The sequence below is a fragment of the Mobula hypostoma genome, chromosome 1 (genome assembly GCF_963921235.1).
Source record: "Mobula hypostoma chromosome 1, sMobHyp1.1, whole genome shotgun sequence".
Classification (NCBI taxonomy): domain Eukaryota; kingdom Metazoa; phylum Chordata; class Chondrichthyes; order Myliobatiformes; family Myliobatidae; genus Mobula; species Mobula hypostoma.
In genome coordinates, this window is record NC_086097.1 from 133,825,901 (window position 1) to 133,838,497 (window position 12,597).

At 43.9% G+C, this 12,597-nt stretch overlaps 1 protein-coding gene across 1 annotated transcript in view; it reads right to left on the reverse strand.

The window, feature by feature from the left end:
* Positions 1–5,977: 5,977 nt before the first annotated feature.
* The window catches only part of tshz1 (teashirt zinc finger homeobox 1), a 250,400-nt gene continuing 243,780 nt past the window's right edge, over positions 5,978–12,597 (reverse strand). The window contains exon 3 of the mRNA XM_063055995.1: positions 5,978–10,337. The gene's annotated coding sequence lies outside the window, so the exon portion shown is untranslated. The remainder of the gene's footprint in view (positions 10,338–12,597) is intronic.

Sequence of the window (12,597 nt, forward strand, 5' to 3'; positions counted from 1 at the left end):
TAATGTCTAGCTCTTGCTGTAGGTGAGCTGTTGCATTTGCTGAGGTGTGGGAATGGAACTGAACATTGCAATATCATCAGAGAACTTCTCAGTTCTGACCTTATGATAGAAGGAAGATCTTTACTTCCCTGTGAAATTCCTACAGTGATGTCCTGTGGCTGGGATGGTGGATCTCCAACAACCCCAACCATTTTCCTTTATGCAAAAGAATCTCCAAGGATTGAAAATTCTTCCTTTGACACCCATTGACTTCACTTTTACTAGGGTATTACAGCACCACCATGTCATATGATTTCAAGGACAGTTACTCTTGATGGAATTTAGCTTTTTCGTACATGTTTGGACCAGGACCATGATAAATTCTGGAGATAATTTGTCCTGGCAAATTCTGAACTGGGGAGAGATGGAAGACTGCAGGTACTGGAATCTGAACAAGACAGGAGATGCTGGGGGAATTCAGTGAATCAGGCAGCATCAAAGAAGGAAAATAGGCCGCCGACGTTTTAGAATGAGAAGCTTCATCTTGAATACATTCTAACCTGGGCAATGGTGAGCCCATCATTGGAGAGTAAATGATAATTGATGGCGAGTGACACTGTCCAGCCCTCTGTTGCTGTTCCAGAGTAGACTGATTGGGGTGGGGGAGGAGGCAGGGTAATTAATGAGATCAGATTCATCCTGCTTATTTAGAACAGGGAAAACCCAGGTAATTTCCAATATTATCAGGCAGATTCCAGTGTTTAAAAACAGACTGGAACAGCTTGCCCAGAGGCAAAGCTTGTTCTGGATCTCAGTCTGCAATACTATAGCTTTGAAGTTATCTGGTCCCACCAAGTTCTCAGCATTCAATCCTCCTGGCTTTCATCTCCACCATGCAGGTTACAGAAACCACTAACAGCCCATTAGAACACCGAATACTAGAATATTAGAATGCAGTACAGGGACTTCAGCCCATAATGTTGTGCGTCCATCATGCGATGCAAAGAGGAGCAACTGAATAACATAGGGAGGAAATGATAGATGGGCAAGAGGCAGAGGGATTAGACTAGGCCACTGCTGAAATGAGCCAAAGGTTTTATTGGAGCAATGCTCCAAGTTAGATTGGTTAGAGTTGAAAGCATATTCTGTCCTTGTCCAGTTGATGAGATTTGCAGTGAGCTAGCTTGGATTGTTTTCTCTGGAGCATCGGAAGCTGATTGGAGACCCAAGAGAAGTTTATAAAAGCAACACATATCAAAGTTGCTGGTGAACACAGCAGGCCAGGCAGCATCTCTATGAAGAGGTGCAGTCGACGTTTCAGGCCGAGACCCATCATCAGGATCTCGGCCTGAAACGTCGACTGCACCTCTTCCTAGAGATGCTGCCTGGCCTGCTGCGTTCACTGGCAACTTTGATGTGTGTTGCTTGAATTTCCAGCATCTGCAGAATTCCTGTTGTTTGTTGTAGAAATTTATAAAATTGAGAGAGATATAGAAAAGATAGAAAATCAGAAACATTTCCCCAGGGTCGAAACATATGATACTTCAGGTCACGTTTAATGGAGATAGGTGCGACAAGTTTCTTACACAGTTGCCTGGAATGGGCTGGTCATAGGAGAACACGGGATGGTGGCATTTAAGGTAGATACATGCATATGGAGAACATGGAGGTGTGTGGACCATCTGCAGCAGAAGGGACCGTGTTCGATACAGACATTGTGAGCTGAAAGGCAAACACGAGGAAATCCGCAGATGCTGGAAATTCAAGCAACACACACAAAAAATGCTGGTGAACGCAGCAGGCCAGGCAGCATCTATAGGAGGAGGTACAGTCGACGTTTCGGGCTGAGACCCTTCCTCAGAACTAACTGAAAGAAGAGCTAGTAAGGGATTTGAAAGTGGGAGGGGGAGGGGGAGATCCAAAATGATAGGAGAAGACAGGAGGGGGAGGGATGAAGCCAAGAGCTGGAAAGTTGATAGGCAAAAGAGATATGAGGCTGGAGAAGGGAGAGGATCATGGGATGGAAGGCCTAGGGGGGGGGGAGAATGGGGAGGAGGAAAGCCCAGAGGATGGGCAAGGAGTTATAGTGAGAGGGACAGAGGGAGAAAAAAGAGAGGGGAAAAAAGGGGGAAGAGAAAAAAAACTAATAATAAATAAACAAATAAGGGATGGGGTACGATGGGGAGGTGGGGCATTAGAGAAGTCAGTGTTCATGCCATCAGGTTGGAGGCTACCCAGACGGAATATAAGGTGTTGTCCCTCCAACCTGAGTGTGGCTTCATCTTTACAGTAGAGGAGGCCGTGGATAGACATATCAGAATGGGAATGGGATGTGGAATTAAAATGTGTGGCCACTGGGAGATCCTGCTTTCTCTGGCGGACAGAGCGTAGGTGTTCAGAAAGCGGCCTCCTAGTCTGCGTCGGGTCTCGCCAATATATAGAAGGCCACATCGGGAGCACCGAATGCAGTATATCACCCCAGCCGACTCACAGGTGAAGTGGCGCCTCACCTGGAAGGACTGTCTGGGGCCCTGAATGGTGGTAAGGGAGGAAGTGTAAGGGCATGTGTAGCACTTGTTCCGCTTACAAGGATAAGTGCCAGGAGGGAGATCGGTGGGAAGGGATTGGGGGGGGGAACGAATGGACAAGGGATGGCACTTGCAAGAGACAGGGTGGGAAGAGGAATAGTCCAGGTAGCTGTGAGAGTCCATAGGCTTATAGTAGACAACAGTAGATAAGCTATCTCCAGAGATAGAGACAGAAAGATCAAGAAAGGGGAGGGAGGTGTCAGAAAAGGACCATGTATACTTGAGGGCAGGGTGAAAGTTGGAAGCAAAGTTAATGAAGTCAACAAGCTCAGCATGCATGCAGGAAGCAGCGCCAATGCAGTCGTCGATGTAGTGAAGGAAAAGTGGGGGGACAGATACCAGTATAGGCTTGGAACATGGGTTGTTCCACAAAGCCAACAAAAAGGCAGACATAGCTGGGACCCACAGGGGTGCCCATGGCTACACCTTTAGTTTGGAGGAAGTGGGAGGAGCCAAAGGAGAAATTATTAAGAGTAAGGACTAATTCCGCTAGACAGAGGAGAGTGGTGGTAGAGGGAACTGGTTAGGTCTGGAATCCAAAAAGAAACTGAGAGATTTGAGACCTTCCTGATGGGGCATGGAGGTATATAGGGACTGGACATCCATGGTGAAAATAAAGCGGTGGGGGCCAGGGAACTTAAAATCATTGAAAAAATTCAGAATGTGAGAAGTATCATGAACATAGGTGGGAAGGGATTGAACAAGGAGGCATAAAACAGTGTCGAGGTATGCAGAAATGAGTTTGGTGGGGCAGGAGCAAGCTGAGACAATGGGTCTACCGGGACAGGCAGGTTTGTGGATCTTATCCCCATCCCTTTTTTTTTCTCTTTACACCTTTTTTCTCTTTTTCTCCCTCTGTCCCTCTCACTATAACTCCTTGCCCATCCTCTGGGCTTTCCTCCTCCCCATTCTCTCTCCCTAGGCCTCCCATCCCATGATCCTCTCCCTTCTCCAGCCTTGTATCCCCTTTGCCAATCACCTGTCCAGCTCTTGGCTCCATCCCTCCCCCTCCTGTCTTCTCCTATCATTTTGGCTCTCCCCTCCCCCTCCCACTTTCAAATCTCTTACTATCTCTTCTTTCAGTTAGTCCTGACGAAGGGTCTTGGCCCGAAACGTCGACTGTACCTCTTCCTATAGATGCTGCCTGGCCTGCTGCGTTCACCAGTATTTTTTTTTGTCTGTTGTGTGAGCAGACAGGCCTGTGCCTGTGCTGTACTGCTCTATGTTCCATGGTGGCATGGAAATGGGGGTCTGAACTCCCTGTTTCAAGGCTGTATGACTCTCTCACCTTCTGGCCACACAGACTAGATATAGGGAGAATGATTCCCTTGGCTGGGGAGTCCCGGGGGGTGGTCACTGTCTGAGGACACTGTTTTGCAATTTGGAACTGTGATCGGGAGAATTTCTCCACCCAGAGAGTGATGAACATTGCCAATGAAGGCCCCTGTTACATACATTTAATAGTGTTTTAATTGCAAAGGGAAGCAAGTATATAGGGAGGAGGTAGGTACAGGGGACTAAATGGATGATCAGCCATCATCCCACTAAATAATGGAGCAGATCTGATAGGCCAAATGGCTTTTTCCTTCCACAAACAAGACAAAATCTGCAGATGAAGGAAATCCGAGCAACACACACAAAACGCTGGAAGAACTCAGCAGGCCAGGCAGCATCTATAGAAAAAAGTACAGTCGGCCTTTCAGGCCGAAATCCTGAAAGGAAACCCTGTCCTGCCAAAGAGTTTTGGCCCAAAACGTCGACTGTACTTTTTTCATAGATGCTGCCTGGCCTGCTGAGTTCCTCCAGCATCTTGTGTGTGTTGCTGGCCTTTCTCTTTCTCCTGTTTTCTGTGTTTCTAAATTAATGAATATTACTAACCTGTAAAGTTATTGTCAAAAGCTCTTACCCAATAGATTGTTCTCCTCTACTGAAATGAATAAGTTTGTTGTTGTATCCAGCTGGAGTAGATTCCTCATGTCGATTCTGGAGAACTGCCCACAACTTCATGTGTTACCATTGTACTCAGGCAGTGTGTAGTTGAGGCAACGCATGTAAAAAGCTGACAGCAATCACTCATTCTGTCTAAATGTCCTGAACTTGCTAACACTCACATGGCAAAATGCCAGCCCTTCTTATATTATCACATTTCACATGGCAATAAATTTTGTTTGATGGCACAGAATATTTTGCCACAACGTAATATGAGTTTATGATCTGGAATGCATTACCAGGATTCAATAAGAAGCTTCAAAAATAAGCTGGATAAACACATCAACAGAACTATGTGGAGCTGTATGCAAAGACCACGAGTGGGAATACTTATACCAACTTTTTTTCCAAGAACCAGCACAAGCTCAGTAGGCTGAATGGCTTCTTTCTGTGCTGCAATATTCTAGAAGGTAGCTGCTTCTAGTTAGGAAAGCTATCAGTAAGAATCATAAGTCAATGCACTGTGTGATCACTCAATTAGGTACATGTGCTCACTAATGCAAAAATTTAATCAGCCAATCATGTGACAGCAACTCGAGGCATAAAAAGCATGTAGACGTGGTCATGAGGCTCAGTTGTCGGTCAGACCCAACATCAGAATGTGGAAAAAATGTGATGTAAGTGATTGATGGTGCCGGATGGGGTGATTTGAGAATCTCAGAAGTTGGTGATCTCCTTGGAGATTTTCAGACAACAGTGTCTAGAGTTTACAGAGAATGGTGCAAAAACAGCCAGCGAATGGCAGCGCTGTAACGAGAGAGCTCAGAGAATAGCCAGGATGTTTCAAGCAGACAAGAAGGTGACAGTAACACAAATAACCATGCATTACAACAGTAGTTTGCAGAAGAGCATCTCTGAACACACAACACACCAAACCTTGAAGTGGATAGGCTACAGCAGCAGAACAGCATACCAGATTCCATTCCTGTGCCTAATAAAGTGGCCACTGAGTGCATTCCTTTGAAAAATCATATAATTAGTCTTGCAACCTTTCTACAAAGTGAGTGGTACAATCAATTGGATTTTATTTCTGTCACAAAGTTCGCCTGGTTCTCAACCAATTCAGACTCTCAGTTCCCATTCAAATCAAATGTGTTGGTAAAAGACACAATATGCTGCCTCATTCTATTCAGATGAAACTGAGGGAGATTGAAGGTGAATGGACTGATATTTGGTATTAGAGATGAATCTGCTACCCGTTCCAGAGACCAGTGCAAACTCTGCTTACATCATTAAAAATAAAAGTGACAGGAGTCATTTGAGCATGTTTGTGGCATTGAAGACAGCCTACAACCACACCATTTAGGAGCTGGACTTGACATTTTGAGAAACTGCATGGGATATTCTGACATTTATCCACTCACTTGCTTCAAGGCATGAAGAACAATTCACAGTGACTTAAATATCATTACAGTGTTTATTAAGCCTGTTATTGCAAAAAAGATCCATAATGGTAGTAACATCTTTATGAAACATAAAAAGAGACATTGTTTTTTTTTTCATTTTCTCAGTGTTGTGCTTGGAAAATCTAAATATATATTTTTATCATACAAATGATTTGTTTTCTCTTGTTAATTTTAATAAATAAGTGCACGGGTTATTAAGACGCATCCACATATTCCGTCACCATCAGAGGAATCCAGCTGGCTTCAAAAAAGTCTCAGATTTTATTTTATTTTAAAAAAGAGTTGGTCTCACTAATGTGGCAGAAGTTTAAAGTTGTGAGTTCAGGGGAAATATACAAAGCAGTCAGTAAGATAGCAAGGAAGTACTGTGCACTTGCAAAGGGACGAGAGTGATGTGTGTACCAACAATGGGTAAAATTTAAACACAGTAGAATCTACAATCAGTGTTTTAAGTTATCACATTTAAATATTTTACATATGTACATGTCTTCCCAGAAAGGGGCAGTGCAGCATTACATTTCTTCAACTTTTTTTATATAAACTAAAAAGATCAAGTAAGGAAACACGTCTTGTACCTGAACATATATACAGCAGATACCATTGCATCGTGGTAGTGAGGGTAAATATACAACATGCCCTGGTAGGGAGAGGGTAACAAGGATCTCTGCTACCCTTAAGATCTAAAATGGGAAGAGGGTCAGCCGTGAGGTGAAAGAGAATCGAATACTACTAGCAGACACTCTTAGTCGCATGGTAAGTGGGTGAATATAAAATACAGACTGGTTAATTATTCTTATCATTGAGAGGGGAGATAGGCCAGGAATGTGTTAGAAATAGCAGGGTGGCAGTCTTATTTAACTCAGATACCACATGAAGCTCCCTCCATCCCGGTTCTGACATAGTTTGGCATCCAGGACATATTGGCGAGTCAGGATACAAGCACTTTGCTGAGTTCACTTTGCAGGTCAGTATCGTGTTTTTATCACTTGTGTAAACCTGTTTCCGTCTTTGAAACATGCCATTAAAGACAGGTGATCAGGTGATTAAATAAGTTTATACAAGTTAAACTCCAATAGTCTAGCACACTCAGGATTTTGATGGTATCTTACAGGCAGATTTTCTGGACTATAGAACATTACTCCAATAATACCCCAAAGCACTTTTTTAACATGTATTACTAGTGTAATACATCTTCAGGCAAGCCCAATAAGCTTAAAGGGAAAAAAATATGTATATATACAGGCACTCTGGACTCTATCTCCTGCAACTATCCTGCTCAAATTCCTAACCTCTGGTGTTTTGAACATCCAAATAATGGATCTGGGCCACAGCCCCTATCCTTATCCCATCACTCACTGTAATCCCAGCTCCAGCCGCTGATCCCAACTAGACACTGGGTCCTCCCATTCATATCCTGGACTCATAAGTGAGCCTGATGCCAAACAATCGGGACGCTAGGTTATCAGAGTTTTACTGTACTGGGGCTAAAACAAAAGATTCAAAAGATGAACTTGTCAGTCTTACAGTTTTGATTCAGTTTCAATGAAGTACAGAGATAATTTTAATTGTTACCTTCCCTTTTATCCTTTCCCATCCCTGCAGTTGCTCCTATTATTGCTACTTGTCTATCCTGATGGAAAACTTGATGGACAGATGTGTGCAGACACACAAAAGAACCTATTTGGACTGGTGTGTCAGCTCATCTTTATCAAGTTTTGTATGGGTATTTTTTGCAGGCACGCTTCATTACCCCAGAATGGTACGCCTGAAATGTTTGACGGTTCTGCCGTCTCTTCTTTCCACTTCAAGCCCGCACACATTGTTAGGAAGCCTTCCAGGGTGAGTTATGGAGAAGCTTTGGCCAACTTCCGCAAGAGAATGAATCGATGCCTTGGAGGGAAACTATAGATATTATTGTCCCAGTTCAGCTAGGGGCAAGACAGCCCAGGAAAGGAGGAAACACCTACTATTTACTGCTGACACAAAGCAGTCACTCCTCAGAGATGAGACCTCCTATTCACCTGAAGCCTGTGTACAACATGGCCTGTGCACACACACATCCTCCACTTATTTATGGAAGCCCGGTGTGCTGACCCTGACTTATTGAGTGCCACTTACTTTGAAATGCTCGGTTGCATGCCAAAGTGGGAGAGGCATTTGACAATTGTACGGGATGTTGGTGAGGCTGCACTTGGCAGTACTGTGCTCAGTTTCCGTCACCCTGTTGCAGGAAAGATGTCATTAAGATGAAAAGAGCACAAAAGATTTGCGAGGATTTTACCAGGACTCTAAGGAATACTTTACAGGGAGAAGTTGGGCAGAACAAGACTTTATTTATTGTAGTTTAGGAGACTTTACAGAGATGTATAACTTCATGAGAGGCCTAGATAGGGGTAATGCACACAGTCTTCTTCCCAGGATTGGGGTATCAAGGACATTGGTAAAAGCTGAGAGAGGGAAGATTTAATAGGGACCTGACAGGGAACTTTCTAATGCAAAGGGTGAGACCTTTATGGAATGGAAGGCAGTGGAAATAGTTGAGGCAGGTTCAATAACAACATTTAAAAGGTACTTGGACAGGTCAATGGATAGGAAAGGCTAGAGATATGTGGGTGAAATGCAGGCAAATGGGACGAGCTTAGACGGGATGGACCTTGGTCGATATGGGTGAGCTATGCTGAAGGGTCTGTTTCTGTGCGGTATCGAATCAACAAGGCCTTAACTAAACTGTTGAAAGAAATTCAGCTGAGAGGAAAGATTAAATGGTGGAAAATAAATAGGTATGTTCTATTGGTTGAAGTAGCAGCCAAGAAGGCCAAAGATCACAGGAGTGCTGGTGATCTTCTGAAACTATGGGTTGTGAGGACCTACCATATTATAATAGAGAACTAATACTGCAGAACTTTATATTCAGTGCATGATGGATTCAATGTGTCTTAATGTCTAGATTATCTTATAGTTTCTTCGAGGTACTGACAGTGAGTTGGTCTGCATATGTAACTTGCCATAACAATCCTCAAAATTGCCTTGTTAATCCAATCAGAGCTTCAATCTTCCCCACCCACCACATTCTTGAATCCATTCTCTTCCCCTCCCAAACATAAATCCTTGATAGATTGCTCGTCATAAATCCTCAGCCTTGTGTGACGGTGCAGGGGAAGATTGACAGCTTGTTAGAGTCTGGATACAAGAGGGGCAGGGCTATTCAGGGCTATGCAGTAACCTTACCTGCAACAACCCCCCCACACACACAGTCCCTACTAAACGTCTGCTGCCTCCAATGCCTAGTGGAATGAACGATGGGCAGGCAAGCAGGATTCAAGGATGAAAGGATGATCTGGTATGTGCAATTCCTTTCTATGCAGACATATAGAATGTTGTTTTAGGCTTAGGCTCATTGAATAAGTATCCTAACATATTTGTAAACTTCCAGGATTCTGTGCATCCCTGACTTGGGAGGGGTGAAGAACAGCCGGTCCTGTCCAGCAGATTGAACACTTTAACGTACACGATCAGTCTTCTTTGCTGACACTTATATATCCGTTGATCCACTCCTTACAGTCCTGGGGTACTTGACCCTACACAATGGTAATGAGTTAAGATCCACCATCAATGCTGCTCATTTTCCGGTGAAGACTGGCCGCCCGTCTGGCTGTTGATGCAGACATGTCGTTGTACAGAGCAGCTGTTTTGCATTCATCCATGTTCCTTTCCGTATTGAGAAGGGGGAGGGGGTGTGGAAAAAGGTCACACAAGCCCTGAGATTGCAGACACATACAAGGAGTCCAGAGCACGCTCAGATAAGGAGGACCATGTCCTTCCCTGCCTTGCGAGCATCACCTTCACTCTGAGCAGATTAGCCGGTGCAGCTCCTAATTTATTTGCATTCTCCCATCAATGAATATGTCAACGTAGGTGCTTAGTTTTAAAAAAAACACAGGAGAAAAACATGGGGGAAAATAACATCTTCCTCTCTTATTATCACCTTGCTTCTCCTACCCCCTGTCTCCTGACACACACTCTTACCCCTCTAATGGTGAAAGATCCATCAAATTAAAACATCAGTGTACTTGGACGTAATCTCCAGAGTTCAGTACAGCGCTCTATATCTGTTCGTAGAGGAGCCCAACATGATTTATCGATGCAAACCTAATAGCATCAATATGAATCTAACTAAAAATCAATATTTCATTACCAAATTGTTAGTGAGAATGAAGAAGAATTGCTGGAGTCAGAACATTTCTCTGGGGTAGGAGCATCTGGAGTTCAATGTGACAGAAAGAGTGATGCATGACTGAGGGGCAAGCAGAGGACATCAGGAGGACAGGCCACAAAGTGGGCACAATCTCAAAGAAGCTTGTTCCGTATCTTCTTTCTGTGTAAGAGAGAGAACAAAAAAAAACATGTCAAAAAATGAGAGATTGCTAAAAAGAAGAACCCAAAAGAAATAATTATCCGCGTAGTATTTCACCAATAACTTGCAAAGTTGCAATTATTTTTAAAAACAAAACCACATACTTTCGAGATGCAGGCATTAAATTCAGTAATTTTTGTTTCTTCTTGACGTGATTTCTCTCTGCATTAAGTATTGATAATTATAAAGCATCCATTTACTCAGGAAAATAATATGCTTTATTACTGTGCAATTATCACCAACAGGATGACTTCAATTCCTCAGTCTTTTAAACTCCAATAGACAAAATACCTCAGAGATCTAGAATACAAGAATAGAGAAGTTGTGCTGCAACAGTACAGCGGGGAATATTGAATTGGAAGGTGAGATAAGCATTTCTTGGTGTCACAATGTTCACACAAGCCAATGGATAAGAGTGCAAGGGAGACACAAGAGACCACAGATGCTGAAATCTGGAGCAACACCAGATCTGCTGGATAGACTCAGCGGGTCGAGCAGCATTTTTGGTGGGAAGGGAGCACTGAGTCAAAACTCTGCGTCAGGACTGAGAGTGAGTCAAGAGCCTGAGGTGACTGGTGGACTGAGGAAGGGTGAAAGATGACAGGCAGGTCGCACCAGGTTGGGGAGGTGAGCAGGGGTGGAGTTGACAGACAGCAGCACATGAATTACACGTGGAAGCAGACAAAGACAGACAAAGAAGGAGAGGAAGATGGAAAAAGTTTGGGAGGAGGGGTGGGTTGGAGACAGCTGCTGGAGGAAGATGAGCAGGAACACAAAAGGTCACCAGTGTTGGACTCAGGTAAGTAAAGGAGGTGATAATGGGAACCATTAGAAGAGGGGTAAATGGCAGGTGGAACCAGAACCAGATGAAGGGCATGGGGTGGTCACTTTCCAGTTGGACACCACTTCCTGTCCGTGTGGTTTGGATGCTGCCTGATGGTTCATACTGAAGTAGGCCTTTGTCATCAAGGGGTTGCAGGTCAGACTAGAGCTAGCAGATCCTCAGCCAATTACCCTTGATGGCAGATCTGTTTCAGACCCCCAAAGCACTACCATCGTGCCCTGAGAGCAAGTCACTAGCTCTTCCTTTTAAACCAATCACAACTCCAACAGCCAAGTCCTGTCCTCCAAACCAAATCAAGGTCCCGAGTACTACCCAACCACTTTCGTCCAGGAAGCTGCAGATGATAGTGGGCACAGCCCTCCTCGTCATTGACAGCTTGACAGAAGTGTTGCTTCGAGAAGGTGGCATCGGTCACCACAATCTTTACCATCCAGATCTCTTCTCACTACTACCATCAGGCAGGAGGTCCAGAAGCCCAAAGTCCCACAACACCAGGTTCAGCAACAGCTACTTTCCTATGACCATCAAGTATTGAACTGACTGGCAAAATCTTAATCACTGCAGTCAGCAACCGAACATTGCAGACACCTCTTGCACTATTCCGGAATTGTCTCTCTGGATTTTTTTGTACTAAGTTTTTGCACAATCTTGCTCTGACTATGATACATGCTATCGATCTGCAATTTCTCCACCACGATTTCTAGCCACGATTCCTGCTCCATCATTTAATAAATTTCCTCGCTATCAACAACTCTACCAATTCTCATTTCATCTGCAAACCTACTGCACCAGTTACCATCTATTTCTTCATCCAGATTATTAATCTATATCACAAATAACAAGGGTTTCAGCACTGATCCTTGCAGAACACCTTTGGTCACAGACTTCCAGTCAGAGTAACTCACTACTACTGCTGTTTTCTTTGACCAAGCCAATGAATCCAGTTTACCAATTCACCATGGATCCCATATGATCTAATCTGGATCAGCCTACCATGAAGGGCTTGTCAAGTACTTTACCGAAGTTTGTGAAGACAACATTTACTGTCCTACTCACATCAATCATTTTCACCATGTCCTCAATAACCTCTAGCAAATTTGTGAGAAAGGACCTCACACATTAAGCCAACTGACTACCAGAAATAAATTATTGCTTTTCCAAATGCTCGTAATTCACGTCAATAAGAGCATTCTTCAATAATTTCGCTCCCACTAATGTAAGGCTTGTCAGTCTATAATTTCTTCATTTGTCTCTGTTGCCCTTCCTAAACAAAAGAACAACGTTGCTGTTCTCCAGTCTTCCAGTCTCGGTCATTGCCCCAGCAATCTTTCCCCTTCCCTCTCTCAGAGGAGTGACAGAGGAACAGCTATGGGACTA